Source organism: Silene latifolia, chromosome Y (assembly GCF_048544455.1).
Source record: "Silene latifolia isolate original U9 population chromosome Y, ASM4854445v1, whole genome shotgun sequence".
Classification (NCBI taxonomy): domain Eukaryota; kingdom Viridiplantae; phylum Streptophyta; class Magnoliopsida; order Caryophyllales; family Caryophyllaceae; genus Silene; species Silene latifolia.
In genome coordinates, this window is record NC_133538.1 from 294449583 (window position 1) to 294463186 (window position 13604).

A 13604-nucleotide genomic window follows, 5' to 3' on the forward strand; every position below is an offset into this window, starting at 1 on the left:
CAAATTTCTCCGATTGGGATGCCCAACTCAAATTAGCCGCCGAAGGTGACGACAAGCTTCGTTACCTTACCGAGGCCTCTCCACCCGAACCCTCCACTAGGTCCACCGCGGCCACTAGGGAAGCATATGAGGCTTACCAAAAGGAGTCCGCGCAATGAAAAATGTCTTGATATTTGCGATGGAGGCGGACCTCCAAAGGAGAGCCTTTAAAATGGGCAATGCTAATGAGATTTACTCCAAACTTGTGACCATGTTTTCACAAACTCCGCGGATCGTCCAATATGAGGCGGCCGCGGCATTCTTTGATCTCGACTTCAAAGAGGGCCAAAAGGTTAGCCCTCATGTGCTCAAACTCATGGAGCTTGTCGAGATCTTGAAAATTCAAAAGGTTGAAATCCCCAAAGAACTCATCGTTGATAGGATTCTACACTCCTTGTCCAAAGTCAAGGCATATGTGCAATTCCGGGTGAATTTTAACATGCAAGACAAGGACGTGTCTCTTGAGGAGTTGCACAAGTTACTTGTGCAAGCCGAGAGGGACATGGGGTTAAATGTGAACCCTCCCAAGGATGTGCTTAACATAAGCACTAAGAGTAAGGGGAAGTTCAAGAAGAATGGGAGAAAGGGCAAGAAGCTAGCTCCCACATTCACTAAAGCTAAGCCTAATGAAGCTAGCATCTCGAAAGTCAAGAAGGGTCCTCTTGATAAGTGCCATTATTGTAATGGCATGGGACATTGGAAAAGAAATTGTTCCAAATACCTTGGTGATATCAAAACTGGAAAGATCACTCCAGTAGGTAAATGACTATCCTTCTTTTATGTTTCTAATTCAACTATGGTATTATGATGCAAAGTTGTGATAATGTATCTCCCTTTTTATTGTAAATAGGGCCTCCACCAAGCAAAGACAAGGGAAAGGAAAAGCAAGCATAAGAAACCATGGAGAAGCTAAGGATAGCTTTTATAGAGCTTTGCTTTTCATTGTCTTATTTTAAGTTGTGTTTTGGATTTTAGAACTTCAAATTTCCGTGTTCGACATGGAAAAGTATTATGGATAATGGTTTGTATTTTGGATGATGGTGACTTGGTTTGCAACCCAAGTCACCCGTTTTATCATTTATCCTTTTATGTTCTAAAATTCATCTTTAAATGCTTGCACTTTGAAACATAAGATTAGTCAGTTAAAAGTGATCTAATAGACAAATATAATGACGGGTTTCATTATATGTCCACATGCTTAAGGCTTGTGTATGATCATTTATAAAGCGATTTTGAGTCTATGAACTCTCTTAAAGGAATGTCAACCACCAAGTACACATATGAAATCAATAACTATTAGTCTATCTTTGAGATAGTTCTCCTTATACTTCAACATCATTAATTTGTGTCTCATATGCTATCTTTGAATCTATAGTGTATTTATTCTAAAGATAGAGTGGGAGAAAAATGAGGACACAACACACAAGGCAAGATAAAATTGTGTACTTGTGTAAATGAAGATCTACGCAAGAGAGAATGATTTAAATGAAGGTGTATCTATTTACATAGTATGCCGAATAGATGAGATCTATGGTCTCAAGTTAGTTCTATATGATTAAAGAGACCAAGTGAAGTAATCATAAGAGTATATTCTCAAGATAACTACACGAGGAGACCAAAAGAAAGTTTTGGAAGAAAAATGACTAATGTAAAGTCTTAACAAGTTTTGACTAAGTTTATGAAACATTTGACCAATAGTTTCAACCTTGAGATTTACTTAAGAGCCTAAATGAATCATAGTAACATACTAGTTATGATCGAGTTGCAAAGATTGATATACCGATATCTTCAATGGCCAAGTTTTAACCACGCAAATGTCATCACTTAACCTCACTATGAAATGGTTAAACCTCCTTCCAAAAGAGTATTTCGAAGGACGTATTCTAAATATTATTTATATTCGAATAATGACATTGCTACACATCATTATGACATAAGTGTATTGGAGATTTAAAATCTCTTTACGTAAGGTTGAGATGAGACCACTTCAAAATAGGTATTTTGAAGGGATATGATGGGAACATATATGGTTCTATCTTAATAACTTGGCAATGCAATTTATATTTCAATTCTTGAATAAATTTCGATTGAGAAGTCAATTTCGAAATGTGTAGAATTGAGTGGGAGTTAGGAAATTCTCATGTGAAGACATGGAATTTAGTGGGAGCTATCATCCTTTGAATATTTACGACTCATCACTCATTAAAGAATGACGAGCTAATACCTTCTTTCATAAAGAAGCCTTTGAGTTTTCAATTCTGGATGAAAATGGACAATGATGAATCCAGTTACGTCAAGGGATGTCGGATTAGTATTAAGAGATACACATCGTATCAACATTCACATAGGTTATTCATGTAGATGAAAATGAAATTACCATTAGCAGTCATGGTCGTTCATTGAATCTATTAACGGTTGATCTCATGATTATTAGTAACTAATGTTTCCGCCATTAGAATAATCATGTACATGTCCAATTATGAATCATATGCATAAAAGCATGATGATTGATTGGTGAGCCATAATAGAAACGTCATGCATTCTGAAGTGGAATCCAATGAGCGATTTCAGTGTTTGACGGAATGCTCTGTTGTTTGTCAAGAGGTTGCACATATTATAGAAAATCCGAGCACATATGAGGATTTATGAGAATCCCAATTTTTTCAAGCCTAGAAAGGGAAATGACAAGTTTTTGGAAAGATGCTTGGTTGAATAAGAGGTTATTCAAAAATCAATCTTTCCTAGTTAAGCTAGGACTTGTGAGAAGTACTAAGCTAAATAATCTTGTCAATTGTTACAAGATTCTACAAAACATATACCTAGTGCATTGTGTGTGGATGGAGTACTTGATCAGTACAAGTTATATCATTCATCACAAATTCGTTCATTATGAGATAATCCATAAGAAAGTTCTTCCAAGTTAAAGAACCAAAACCAAGGTCGGGAACCTTGATGTGTACTTGGTAAGATTCATGCTATGAGAGAGAACATGAATGTAAAGGAAATTGCAAGTGTAAGAAGTTTGAACACATGGACACATGGGATGTTAAACTTCTATTGCAATCAATAAGTGTTTACACTTATGATATACATCACAAGGTTGTAATATGATATTGACTACCCGAGTGTGATGTCGACATTTGTCGTTTGAGTTATTATTAACTCACCTTGTACATTGTTATATCCAAACGGGTTGTGAAGACAATTGAACCCCGTTAAAGTGAACATGGATTAACATTGTATTTGCCCATAGTTACTTGTATGAGGTGACGTCTCGAAGTGACTATAGTGTGATGTGATTGATGGCAAGTTCAAGTGCCATAGAGTCATGTGAGATGACTAGTCGATCACATAGGCAGACTGTTAGGAACATTTTGTCGGGCCTAACGACCGCTTATAGAGTTCTGGCAAATTTATATAGCCTGGTCGTGGCGAGAGCTACTATAGTATTCAAATGAGTCGATTCTTTTGACTAAAGACTATTCGCCTAAGATGGCACATTTTCAGATTAACTTTGATTTGTGTTACTACGACCTTCGTAAATGGGGTCAAATGGGCATATTTTGGGTTATGATGGCTGTGGCTAGTCGAAGGGAATGAGTGCGATAGGAATTGTCCATCCCTAGTCAGGGTTATAACAATATCTCAGGGCCACTCGAGGAGTAATGAACTGGAAATGCGTGGCCACGCTCGGAAAGTATCTATGATAGATAAGTCCGGTCAATCAGTTATTCTCCAGATCGAGGAAACCACTCTCGATATGATCACTTGCAAGTATGACCTGAAAGACACCTTGCATTGAGTGGGAGATAGTAATAGGACAAGAGAATTGGTGACGCACACTTGTCGAGGACAAGTGGGAGATTGTTGGAATATGTGTCCTCCGACAATAATGCGATCACGACTGTTGATCATGATGATCACATGTTTAAATCTCATTGTAAAGAATACAATTGGGAAGTAATTGTTACTGTCAACTGGTCAACATATATCGGTAATGATTGGCTGACTAGAGTTTGACATTACGTCAGGCGACGGCGGTGGTGATCGATTGACCCCCTAGGTCATACCTATAGGGCAACACTCTTAATTGATTATTTAATTAATCGTATAATGTTACGAGTTAATTAAATTTCTTGAAAATTGACGGACGATTTTTGAAGTAAAATTTACGTATCAAATTGAAATATGATTAAATGAGATACTATCCGAGTAATTGAATGTATCATTACTCGGATGAAATTAATGTTTAAAGAAACAATCGAAATTGAATGAATTATTATAAATACAATCTATTGTGATTTATAAATGGTAAAATATTTTGGCACAAGTAATTATGAAATTACTAAGTCGATTTTTGTATGTGACGTATTTTTATTAATACGTTGATTTTTAATATGTTAAAAATTCATAACAAATTTATGTCACATATGACATGTGACATATTGACAATTGACAAAAATAATATGGAATCCATATTATCAAATGGGCCGAAAATTAGAGGGTTTTTAAGCTAATTATATGTTGATTATAATTAGTGGAGGGCATGATGATTACCCTAGTCACTAGCCATGCAACCCTATGGTTTATTGTAAAGAACAATTTTTCCATGCATTGGCTCCCCTCAAACCCTCCTCTTACACGGTTTTGAGAAGACAAAACCCATCATGATTTTTCCTATAATTTTTACCTAATAACACTAAAATGTTTTAGTGTATTCATTCATTTTTCCATCATCCAAAAATACAATTCTAGAGAGAATAAAATCCTCCTCTTCTTCTCTCATCAAAACCGAAAATATTTAAGTGTTTTATAAATATTTTGGTTCAATTTTCTACTAGATTAATATTATACTAGTACTTATAATATTAATTTGAATTCAGAGAAAGCCTTGGGTATAAAGCTTAGGGAGAGATCCTATACTTGGATCTTGTTCTTCCATCTTAGGAAAAGCTCAAGAACAAAAGAAAAGGAGATTTCTTTTGTGCCCATAAAACCGAAATCATCAATGTAAGGACATGATTTCTCCTCTATTTTGATATTGTTTGCATGCATAAAATCCGTATTTAATTTTATGACAAATTAATTAAGACATATATGAGTATGTTAGTATGCATATAGATCTACATTTCCTTCACTCATCTTCATTCTCATGGAGTTCTAGTGTTTCCACGGAAAACATGTTTTGAGTCACGATTTTCTTTGAAGCATGTGGTAGCTTGAATTCAAGTTTTTCCTTCCCAACTTTGAATGGCAATCGTCCCTCTTTGACATCTATGATAGCTCCTCCCGTGGCCAAGAATAGCCTACCAAGAATGACACGAGAGCGTCTTCCCATAGGGATGTCCAACACAACAAAATCGGTAGGAATTGAAAGCTTACCAATTTGTACCATAATATCCTTGAGAATCCCATTCGGATATTTTATTGTCCCGTGGGCAAGCGTAATGGTAATGGAAGTGTGGCCTAAGCTTAAAATATTAAACCTCTTCACAAGGGCAAGTGGTATGACACTCACACTTGCCCCTAAGTCACACAAGGCACTATCCAGCTTTTGGTCACCAACGGTACATTGAATTGAGAAACTCCCAGGGTCATCAAGTTGGACGGGGATTTCTTTATACTTGACCACATTGCACTCCTCACTTGAGGTATCAAGCTCATGGCCACTAATTTTCACTCTTCTAGAAGTGACTTCTTCAAGGAATTCGGAGTAATGAGGCATCTCCACCAAAGGTGGATTGGAGGTCTCCATTTTCATTACCAAGTCCATAAATTTATCATATCTTGAAGTATCATTGGTCACATCTTGTTTGGCCAAAGAGTGTTCTTCCACCATGATCATTTCTTCTTTTTCCGGGTTCCTCTCAACTTCTACCATCACATTTGGTTCTTCCACAATTTCTTCAAGCATAAATTCTGTGGGTTAATATCCGTATACTACCCTTTAATTGCAGGACTATAACGTAAATTTAAACATGCAATTTATAGTCATAAAACGATAAACACAATGAAATGATTAATGTATAGAAATAACCTCGGGTCCTTTAAAATTGCGGCGTAAAGAACAGAAATCAAAGCAGATTTCCTCCTAATTGTTACACCCAAGACTTTGTCCGAGATATGCCCTTGTGCTAGAACAGTGTTCTCCGATTGCCTTGCAATATAGGGAGAACTGATGTGAGTTTTGTCGAGATGAGAGATCTCAGGTTTTTCGAGAAGAATGCTCTTCAAAACCCTAGTTTTTTCGCAAATGAAATTGTCTAGGTCAAAAGGAGAGGGAGTCTCTCCTTTTGTTTGGTTCGGCCGGACCGAGTGCATGCATGGGGAAGTGGGCTTCCACTTCCTCTTAATTTTAGCTCGAGGTCCAGTTCGCCAAATGCTAAAATGTATATGACGGGTTTATATTATAAAACGTTATCGGTTATCGGAAAATAAGGCATCGCCTAATAATACGGGTTAGCTGAATTATTAATTCGTGTCCGACAAAGCAAAGATTGTATAATTATATTCAATATACATTTAATTAAATATAAATCGTTTATATTTAATTTTACGAATTAACTGGTTAATTCGCCTTAGCCCATGATATTTAATCCGTATTAAATATAATATCTCAACATCACATATTTGACTAATTACTAGTCAAATAACTCGGACTAACTGGTTAGTCAATTTTTGGCATCTACATGATCGTATTTCCATACCGTCACGTCTCTCAAACGTATCCTATAGGTGTGACTTTTAGGGACCAGTTGATCACCGCCATCTGTATGACAATAACGTCAAACTTATCTAGCAAGCCAACCGTTATTGATAAACGTGGATCAATTGATAATAATACCAAAGTATGCCCTTTGATCCTTTTAGAGGTTTATAAGTCCTTGCACTAATTGTTAAGGACACCAACCCCAACAAGCTCCCACTTGTCCGTACAAGTGTATGTGCAATGACGTTATCCGCACTAACTGGAGGACACAGCTCCAACAAACTCCCACTTGTCCGTACAAGTGTATGTGCGATAACCGATTCTCATATTCATTTAAAAATTTCTCCCACTCAATGTAAAACAATTTGCAGATCCGGATCCGCAAAGGTCGTATTTTACAATCGATATGTATCTAGAGTGGTTTCCCCGACTAGAGAGTAACTTAACTGATAAAACGAATCCGTATCCGAGCATGGCCATGCATTTCGATTCTGACTCCTCGAGTGGCCCCGAGAAATATCGAGTACCGATAAAGGCTGAATATTTCCTTCAACTCGACTCCTTCCGATCTAAGCACAACATGAAATGACCAGAAAAAAATCTACTTGGCCCCCGTTACGGATGACCGTGAGAAAGAAACCAAAGTCACCCAAAATCGGCCGTAGTCTCAAGAGACAGTCGATAGTCAAGAGATTCGACTCTAAGGATCACCATGGAAATCCTATCCACGACCGGGCAACGAATGTTATAAAACATTTAGGACTCCACGTCGATGTCACAATGGTGTCCTACGAAATATCCGTATAAATCGCCTCGTGATTGGTGGTCAACCGGTTGACTTATGGCTCGTTGAACCCACCATCAACCAACGTCACAAAATAATTGCGAGTTATCACTCATGTGGGCAATTAAGGACTAACAAGATATGATGTTTGTTCTGTTCACTTTGTGGTGTTCAAAATCGTCGTACAATTCCACATGAAAAACAAAATATATATATAAAATATCAAAACGATGATGTCGTATAGAGTACAAAGGAGAATGAATCTGATCCATAAAAGAGTACTACAACTTAGGAACACGTTTAATTCCCATGGAATTAACGTGCCCTTCATGCTTATCTTGTCGTAATGCTTTAGTGAGAGGATCTGCTATGTTGTCATCTGTAGCAATCTTTTCTATCACTACTGTCTTTTGCTCCACGTAATCCCGGATTAGATGAGCTTTCCGTTGTACATGTCTAGACTTGTTGCTAGACTTAGGCTCCTTAGCTTGGAAGATGGCACCACTATTGTCGCAATAGATGGTGATCGGGTCATTCGAATCGGGCACTACGGATAGTCCATGTAAGAATTGACGCATCCATATCGCTTCCTTTGTAGCTTCAGACGCGGCATAGTACTCGGACTCGTCGTAGAATCTCTTTTATGTAACAGTTTGTTTCGAACTCTTCCGGTGATCGCAGCGCCATTAAGAGTAAAACGAATCCTGACTGAGATTTCGAGTCATCACGATCCGTTTGGAAGCTAGCATCTGCGTAACCGGTTGCGCATAGCGTTTGGGAGCCTCCATAAGTCAATGCCCAATCTTTAGTCCTCCGGAGGTACTTAAGAATGTTCTTGACAGCCAGCCAATGTGGTTCACCTGGTTGCTGTTGGAATCGACTTGTCATACTCAATGCATATGCCACGTCCGGACGTGTGCATATCATGGCATACATGATTGATCCTATAGCCGAAGCATAAGGAATCCGTGTCATGCGCTCTTTCTCTTCCGGTGTCTCTGGTGCCTGAGACTTGCTCAAATGCACCCCTGGAGCCATAGGAAGGAACCCCTTCTTGGAGTTAGTCATGCTGAATCTCTCTAGGACTTTGTCTATGTAAGACTCCTGACTGAGAGATAACATCCGTCGTGATCTATCTCGATAGATGCGGATGCCTAGAATTCTTTGTGCCTCTCCCAGATCTTTCATCTGGAAATGGTTCTTCAACCATACTTTCACCGAAGTTAAGAGAGGTATGTCATTCCCAATCAGGAGTATGTCGTCAACATACAATATTAGGAAGACAATCTTGCTCCCACTCGACTTGATATATAGACATGGTTCCTCGACCGATCGAGTGAATCCATTGTCTTTTATCACTTGGTCGAAGCGATGATTCCAACTCCTTGATGCTTGCTTAAGTCCATAAATGGAACGCTTAAGCTTGCATACTTTCTTAGGATGTTCAGGATCGATGAAACCTTCGGGTTGTACCATGTACAACTCTTCCTCCAAAAAGCCGTTTAAGAAGGCGGTTTTCACGTCCATTTGCCAAATTTCATAGTCATGAAAAGCGGCAATCGCTAAGATAATCCGGATGGAACGCAACATGACTACGGGTGCAAAAATCTCATCGTAGTGCAAACCTGGCACTTGGGTGAAACCTTTAGCAACTAGTCGTGCTTTGTAGATATCTTGTTGACCTTCCACAGAATGCTTTATCTTGTAAAGCCATTTGCATTGAAGGGGACGAACCTTAGCAGGTAAGTCGACAAGATCCCACACGTTGTTCTCATACATAGAGTCCATCTCGGATTGCATGGCCTCAAGCCATAGCTTTGAGTCAGAACTTGTCATGGCACCTTTATAGGTTGCGGGTTCACTACTCGTTAAGAGTAGAACGTCATCTATATCATGTTCCTCGACCATACCAATGTATCTGTCCGGAGGAATAGAGACTCTTCCCGACCTCCTAGGTTCCTCAGGAATATTTACGCAGCCGGGATTGAAGGAATAGGTTCCTCCAATGGTTGCTCGGTGTTTGGTTCTGGAATCTCCGACAGGTCGAAGGTTCTATCACTCTTTGCATTCTCGAGAAATTCCTTCTCTAAGAATGTCGCACTAGCCGCAACAAAAACACGTTGTTCGGTTGGCGAATAGAAGTAATGACCACGTGATCCTTTAGGATAACCTATAAAGTATGTCTTGACCGATCGCGGGCCGAGCTTATCTTCGTGTCTCCACTTGACATAAGCCTCGCAGCCCCAAACCCGTATAAAGGACAAGTTAGGGACCGTTCCTTTCCATAGTTCATATGGAGTCTTGTCAATGACTTTAGACGGACTTGGTTAAGTATTAGAGCGGCTGACAATAGAGCATAACCCCATAATGAATCAGGTAAAACCGTGTGACTCATCATGGATCGAACCATATCAAGTAGTGTTCGATTTCTCCGTTCGGACACACCATTCAATTGAGGTGTTCCAGGTGGAGTTAACTGTAGGGCAATCCCACAGTCCTTTAGGTGTTGATCAAACTCGTGAGAAAGATACTCGCCACCACGATCTGAACGCAGTGTTTTAATCTTTCTACCTAATAGGTTCTGTACCCTATTTTGGTATTCCTTGAATTTCTCAAAGGATTCACTTTTATGCTTCATTAAGTAGACATAGCCATATCTACTCAAATCGTCCGTGAAAGTGATGAAATACCTATAGCCTTCTCGTGCGGTGATTGACATAGGACCACATACATCCGTGTGTATGAGCCCTAATAGGTCAGCAGCGCGCATTCCAACACCTTTGAAGGAAATACGAGTCATCTTACCGATGAGACATGATTCACACGTGCCAAATGATTGAAAATCAAAGGCCGAGATAGCTCCATGTTTGATGAGCTGTTTTACGCGTTTCTCATTAATGTGTCCCATACGGCAGTGCCATAGATACGTTTGATCTTTGTCACCAACCTTTAACTTTTTATTCATTACGTGTAATATTTCCGTGGTCTGATCTAAAACATAAATTCCGTTCATGGAGACTGCCTTGCCGTAAATCATATCGTGTAATGAGAAAATGCAAGCATTGTTTTCTATTACAAATGAAAAACCAAGTTTATCAAGTGCAGAAACTGAAATAATGTTTTTGGAAAGACTAGGTACATAATAGCAGTCATATAATGACAACTCAAATCCGCTTGGAAGCTGGATCACATATGTCCCCTTTGAGATGGCAGCTACTCTTGCTCCATTCCCAACACGCAGGTCCACCTCACCCTTTACGAGGGGTTCGATGTTTTGAGCCCCCGCACATGATTACACAGATGAGAACCACAACCAGTATCAAGTACCCAAGTTCCGTAACTTGCGTGGTTAATCTCAATCATATGAATAAAAGTAGAAGAGAGAGAAGACATACCAACAGTTTAACACGACCGCCTTTAAGTCCTCATGATAAACAGGACATGTGCGTCTCCAATGCCCAGTCTTGTGGCAATGATGGCATTCCATGTTTTCACTCTTGCTCTTTGTCATGCCCGATGAGTTGCTCGCCTCACCAGGACCACTCTTCCCCGAACCCGACTTCTTGAACTTCGCCTTACCTATCGTTAGGTTTGCCGGAGCTTTGCCCTTACCTTTCCTTTGTTTGACACAACGAGAACATCTCGTTTCGAACTCCCATCGAACTTCATGTCCTTCTCGGTCTGTACGAGGAGGGAGTGCAATTCATGGGGAGTTTTCTTCAAATCATTCATATAGTAATTCGCTCTGAATTGCGAATAACCATCGTGGAGTGAGTGAAGAATACGGTCGATAACAATATTCTCGCCGATGTTACGTTAAAGGTCTCCGGTTTCTCGACATTCTCAATCATGCTGAGAATGTGTGGGCTAACCGGTTGGCCCTTCTGGAGTCTCGCATCAAAGAAGCGAGTGGTATGCTCATAGGTCACGATTCTCGGTGCTTTCGAGAATTCCTTGGTGAGCGTGGTGAAAATCTTGTTTGCACCATGGGCTATGAAGCGTTTCTGCAAATTGGGTTCCATTGCAAAAATAAGTACGTTCTTTACCGCACCCGCTTCTAAAGCGAAATCGTTATACTTGTCGATCTCGTTTATTCCAGCCGTGGGGCCTGGGTTTAACGGCATGGGCTCAAGCAGATATCTGAGCTTTCCGTCAGCAGCGGCAAGATTCCGTAATCCGCCTCCCGCCCCATGAAGTTGGATCCGTCATTCTTCAGTCGAGTAGACTGATTCATCTGACTCATGAAGATCCTAAGCCAGGACTCACGGTCCAATGTGGCACTTGGCATTGGGTTATTACTTGAACCAGCCATTTGTTGTTTAGCAGTTTAATACGTGATCTACACTGAAAAAGAAAGAAAAACAAAACGAAATAAGCAACTCATCGAGGTGATTTAAGTCTATTTTAAAATTCATTTTAAACATGTAGACTCTTGCACTTGCATAATTGATCTCCCTCAAGAATGATACAAGTGATCCCAAGACTCAATTTCTGTAAATTGATAAGCCAACTGTTTAGCTAATTCTTCCGGAAGAACTCTTGGTTGATAGATTTCTGTAAATCCTATCTATAGTCCACCATGATCACAGGATCGTACGAGTGACCATAGTGTTGAGATAAAATAGGTCAATCGGTTCCAACTTACCCGACGTAGAAGGGGTCATAGTATGCCTACCGACGAAGAAGGGACTCATTGGAGTTTGACCTATAAAGACCGTTCTCAATTTTAGTTTATACGAGGAAGATCCCATCAACAAAATTGTAATTCATTTTAAGTGAACGAATAACTAGCGTTTGTCGTGAATGAATTTATTCGGATGATGGCTTAAAACGTGTGACATGAGAATGTCAATGAAAACTAACTCGTGACCTCTATATGTGTCAGTTTTCATGCAATAAATTATAGGTGGTTTGGTTTTTAGGCGGAATATGATGCAAATAATCGTTGCGAAAAATAAATAAAGGAATGCAATATGTAAATAAAAATTTCCTAGTGTGGCCTATCCTAGTAAAAAGAACAAAATACAACTTTGGAATCCACCGTTGGACCCGAGAAGCTTGTCTTGTTGTTCCATCTTGATCCAAGTAGCGGGAGTGAGCATCTGGTCTCCGTCTTTGGTCTTCTCAAAAAATTACAATTAAAATTACAAAATATAAATCTAATTACATTCTAATAAAAACTGTAATTACAAGTGAAAAATCCAAAACGGAGATACGAGATCTCAAAATACAACCAAGACCGTGTTCCATCATTACGGTAACACGTTCTACTAAGGCCACACTAAGTTACAACCGATTGTAAAAATTAAATACGTAATAAAATGGCATTCACGGCATTCATAATTAACGAAAATAAAAATGCATCAACTAAAAACAAATTCATTCGTGACATAATTCCGTAATTATGTTAAATTTATCCAAACCACCTTTTAATGATTAAAATTCATGTGATAAAACCGCTTCTATCATTTAATTTTAATCCAATACAAATCCGCGTTACTTTAAATACGCTTTAAAATAACTTAATGGTACGTGGTGAACCGTTTCACAATCATAGCGAGTGTACAATATCCGTATAAAGTACATATTATAGCCAAAAGAAAATTTAAAACAAAAGAATAAATTTTCAAAGCTGTCAAAGATGAAATCCCTCGATCCAGGGACATAAGTGCTCGATCGAGGGACAGAAGAGCTCGATCGACTGAACTGCAAGTCGATCGAGAGGGTGCCAAGCAGAGAGTGCTCGATCGACTAAACTGGTGGTCGATCGAGTACTTTTATCAGCACATCTGCTCGATCGAGTACGAGGACAACTCGATCGAGCAGGGGGGTTTTGAAAGGGGTCGATCGAGTACAGCAAGGACTCGATCGAACCAAAACAAAGCAGAAAGAGCACTCGATCGAGTAGAAAGACGCTCGATCGAATGCAAACAATTTGAAAAACAAAACCTCGTGGAAAGTTTTTGACGAGACAAAACAAAACCAACTTTGATCAAAATCGCATCAAAACAATTTAACAATTTGACAAAACTTGACATATTGTTATAATCTCCGTATAAAACAACAATATGC